Source organism: Ipomoea nil, unplaced genomic scaffold, assembly GCF_001879475.1.
Source record: "Ipomoea nil cultivar Tokyo-kokei standard unplaced genomic scaffold, Asagao_1.1 scaffold1562, whole genome shotgun sequence".
NCBI classification, from domain to species: domain Eukaryota; kingdom Viridiplantae; phylum Streptophyta; class Magnoliopsida; order Solanales; family Convolvulaceae; genus Ipomoea; species Ipomoea nil.
The window spans coordinates 2,649,203-2,654,045 of NW_017617990.1; the positions used below are offsets into that span (position 1 = coordinate 2,649,203).

At 38.5% G+C, this 4,843-nt stretch overlaps 1 long non-coding RNA gene across 1 annotated transcript; it reads right to left on the reverse strand.

The window, feature by feature from the left end:
* Positions 1-965: 965 nt before the first annotated feature.
* LOC109189704 lies at positions 966-3,466 on the reverse strand. Its single transcript, XR_002055610.1, has 4 exons — positions 2,859-3,466; positions 2,139-2,209; positions 1,932-2,014; positions 966-1,285 (listed from the first exon to the last, which is right to left on the reverse strand). It is a non-coding gene; the product is annotated as an uncharacterized LOC109189704 (long non-coding RNA).
* Between the last annotated feature and the right edge of the window lie 1,377 nt (positions 3,467-4,843).

Genomic DNA, 4,843 nt, shown 5'->3' on the forward strand with positions numbered 1-4,843 from the left:
CATGTAGTTTTTGGTGTCTTGAATCGTGCTAAGTATTCAACATTGTGTTTCGTTGAACCATGATGAGTCTTGTGTGTTCTTCGGAACTACATTTGGTTTACCCGTTTGATAAGGATGATAGTTCGTGTTTAAATGCTAGCGTGTGTGTTGTTTGTACCTTCTGATTGGTTGATGATAACTTGTGTTATTCATCGTTGTTGTTGTTGGACTGTGATCCATTCCTTGATTGAGTATGGTTTCATATCTTCGTTGTGATCCGTTGATTGATTCCTGTTGAGGTGTGATGTGTGTGTGGCTTTACCTGGATTGCACGATTAGTGGAATGGGACACTAGTCACCAAGGTATTGTAGCGGTCCTCGTGGTGGTCGTGACGTGATTATGGAGTTTGTGGCCTTCGTGTAAGGTTCACGTGTTTATGGGGGATAACCACTCCAAGAAAAGTAGCGAATCGTGACGGAATTTTTCCGTCGCGAATAGGCAATTTTCCATCGCGAAATGCGTTTTGCGACGGAATGGCGTCGGAATTTATTCCGTCGTCTATCGCCTCGTCGTTTTTCGATAGACGACGGAATAGTTCCGTCGCTAAAATTTGCGACGGACTTCGCGACGGAATACGTCCGTCGCCATTTTGCGACGGAAGATTTTCGTCGCGATTCTGTCGCACATTTCGCAACAGAACTTTACGCGGCGCAATTCCGTCGCTATTTCTTAACCGAATATTCCGTCGCCATATTTTTTTTTCCGTCGCAAAAAACACGAAGGAAATGTTTTCCATCGTGATTCTGTTGCATCATTTGCAACAAATATTCCATCGCGATTCCGTTGCGCTTTTTAAATTATTTTAAAATAAAATTATGATTTTTAAATAGAAATAAATGTTTTAAAAATATTAATATAAAAAATACTATTAATTCTAAAATAAAATATGACATAATTCTAAAATAAAATTAATGAACTAATTCACACAAAATCTTGTACATTTGCAAAAGTATCATCTTCAAAATAAAACATGTACAGAATCTTCCAAATTCACACAAAATTTTACAAATCACACAAAATTTTACAAAACTAATAACAACTAATTAAACCTATCTATTCAAAAAACAAATTTATTACACAGAAAGGATGGGTGTTGGTTCTTTCATAAGGAGCAGAAAGAGAGGACTCCAAGGCCTGACCATATCTGGAAGTTCTAAATGCTTCAGCAATTTCTGAAACTGGAATAAATGCATAGGGCTTTGAATGATCACCCTAGTATTGGGGCTGCTCCTTCCTTGAAGTCACCTGCAAAAAAGATCAAGACCTAATGACTCAAAGAACTCAACAACATTAACTCCTGGACTGTGATACACTACATAACCCTCTGAATGAAAAATCAGATCGTCAAAGAGACCAAAAGTCTCTGTGGCTGGCTGAAGAAGAGCCATTAAGACTGTTCCCTCCATTAGATGAACAAAATTCCTCCAACAATCATTTCTCCTGATTGACATGTCCAAATTATCATTGCACAGTTAATTATGGCGTGGTGCCTAACTATCCCTTTGCACACTCTTTTCATAGAAAATAATCTACTTTTAGTGGGAAAACCTGTTGTAACTCTCTACTCTATTTGAAATAAATTTTACAGCATTCATTCTATTATAAAGCCAGTACTCTCATAATAATAACAATAATAATAATAATAATAATAGTAATAATAATAATAATAATAATAATAATAATAATAATAATAATAATAATAATAATAATAGCAGTACATTGAAATACAACACAACTGTTTGTTGGAATACAATGCCACAACACTTAACAAAGTTAAATTTCCAGTAGATATTTGTACTTTTGTTCCTAACTATAGATCCAGAACTCACATAAAAGCAGTATACCCAAATATAAGCATAATTGCTGAAGCTTAATAGGGGAATGCTTATACCTCTGAAATCAAGTGTTGCTTTTGGCTTGATGATGCCTATATTGTGTCGCACACAGTATTTTCTTAGGTGATGTTGTCTTCACCTGCAAAATAACCAGATTGCCATTGGTCTATATAGAAAAGAGTGGAATGCAATCATTCTCACATAACATCTTCAATAAAGGGAAATAAAAAGGAATCATTGTTAAAAAATGAAATTCACTTCACCTTAAAAGCTACATATTGATCTGTAATGTTGGTCAAGTGAACAACAAATGAGCTTTGTTTCATCACCTCAACTGAAACAGGAAAAAGAGTGTCAGAGCATAAGAGCATTCAAATGAAAGGCACAAATACATCTAATAGTAAGCTTATAATATATGAAAAACATAACAAAGAAAGACATAAGAACTTTAAGATGTTAAAAAGGTTGATCAAACAAGGCAAAACAGACAGAGAAAAGAACCACGATATTCATATTTCATACTGATACAAAACATACTCGGTTACTAGCAGCTAGAAAGCCTACAAGTCTCAAATCACTCATTCTGCAAATTACTAAAACATAAATAATGTACCACCAAGAATAAAAGAAGATAAGTCCAAACAAGCTATAAAATTTGCAATATATATGTTCTATTAGCAGGGCCAGTTCCTCTGGAATACAAGCAGAAAGCATAGAGAGTTAAGCAGTGTAATCTGCAGTGATATAGCTGAATCATAGCTGCAATCTGTCAAACACAAAACGGAAATCCTCATTACACTTCACAGATGATCTATCATCCAAATGAAATTAATCATTTTAAGTCACAAGTACATTGCATTTTTCCTTTGGAGATAAAGATTTTCTTCACTCAATAGCCATGAAATACTACATGATCCAGATAGCAAAGTACAAAATTGAATGAATGCCAAGGTTTTCCTCTCATAATATTTTAATAAACTTACAAGTGAACTTGAGTTTAGGAGGCTGAATCACCACCAGCTGTCTGCCTGTCATTCTTCCTCACCTGAAATCCCTATGATGTAACCACACTACAATTTACTACTGGTAATCAGGAAATCTAAATCCACACTTTTATGTCAAGTGGAATGGGCAAAAAGAAAAAGTTCATACAAATCAAATACAGCGAAAATGAACCAATAATTTCATATTTTTCAATTGTTCTTCTTAAAATCCTCAACTAAACAGCGCTCGATTTCAACTCCCCCCCCCCCCCCCCCTCCCTAAATCCTTGATTCTAGCTCCCAGTGGCTGTTTGGGATCCTTCAAACAAACCATTCATCTCATAAACCCTAAACATTTGCTACAGTGGAGGCGGTGCGATGGTGCGACGGTGTGACGTTGCGGCTGTCCGGTGGCGCGGGTGTGGGGCGTGCTACTGTTCGGCGGATCGGGAGTGCGGCGGTGAGGCTGTGCAGTGGAGAGAAGAAGAAGAAGAAAGAAGGTGGATGGCAGTCGTTGGTTGCGGCGGAGAGAAGAGAAGAAGATGAAGGCTCCACTCGACGCTGGGGTTATGTTTCGTAGATTAATAATTTTTCTTTTTAATTCTGTAGTAGTGAATATTGCGATGGAATAAAATTCCGTCGCAATTCTGTCGACATATTTAGCCTAGAAATGAAAACTTTATTAGTGTAACAACGGAATCCAATAGGTCGCAAATTTCGTCGTCATTTCGCGACGGAATGAATATCAGTCGCATTTTTCGTCGCGAAATGGACGACGTAAAATAGTTTCGTCGTAAATGCGGTCGTAATTTTTTGCCGCCAATATTTCGCAGGCTTTATTTTATCTTAGCGCCAAGTTTCGCGATGGAATTTAATTCCGTCGCCATTTTCGTAGCCATTTCGCAACGGAATGTATTTGGTCGCCTTTTCCGTAGCTAAATCGCGACGGAATATTGTCCGTCGTGAATTTCCGTCGCGATTCGTGAATTTTCTTGCAGTGAACATGTGTTATCCAGGGCATGTGTTGCCATGTGTGATCGGTACCTCGTGTACTATGAAATCGGTGGTTTTGTTGGAGGGACTGTTGGAGGGGGAACGAAGGTTCCCGGGGGAATAAGGTTGGACTTGGTGTACAGGGGTCCTGGAGGTAAAGGTTGGAACTAGATATAAGGTTGGGGGTAGCCATAAGGTTGGAACAGGGCATAAGGAAGGCATATCAACTCGTGATGGGTGATGTCACGAGGGCTTGTGTAGCCGTTGTTGTGAGTTCTCTTCTTGTGACGTGTGTAGTTACAAACGCATGTGTTGCCTAGGCATGTGTTGCCATTGGTCTTGTATTTATCCTTTTGAGTTGTTGTTGTCCTTTGTGGTTTGGGATGTGTTCCCGTATCCTTGTTGAGAGTGTTGAGTCTTGTGTTGACTATTGATCTTGGTTTTTGACTTATATACTTATGTATTCCGTTTCGAAAATGGTTTTACAACTTATATCTTATCTATGTATGTTATTTCAGATGTATTGGTGCGTAACCAGCTTTATTCGCTGACCGGGCGTCGTCACATGTTTTATTGTGTTCTTTCAGGTGATGTCTAGGCGAGTGCGCAGTCCAGTGCCTGTTAGCATAGCTTCTCCCGTTGGTTTTATGCCTGTGTGCCGCTCTAGTTGTAGACTGTTGAGACCTTTGGATAGTTGTAAACAATGCTGATTTTGCCGTAGCGTTCTTCCTTGTTGGTGAACGTGGCATAACACCCCATGACTTGGATTCATGTCTATCCAGTTACCTTTTAGTCTTCCGCTGTGTTTGTTGTTTAGTTGTGTTATCTGCATGTTTAAGGTTTTTAATTAGCCTGTTTTTAGGGGGTGTTACAGTTGGTATCAGAGCCTAGGTTTGAGCCTAGGAAGGAGTTAAGTCTAGACTTTCTAAGTGGCTAAGTGTGGTTTGAGACCTTTAAGCGACCTTAAGTATCTAAGTGTTAGGCTTAGGACT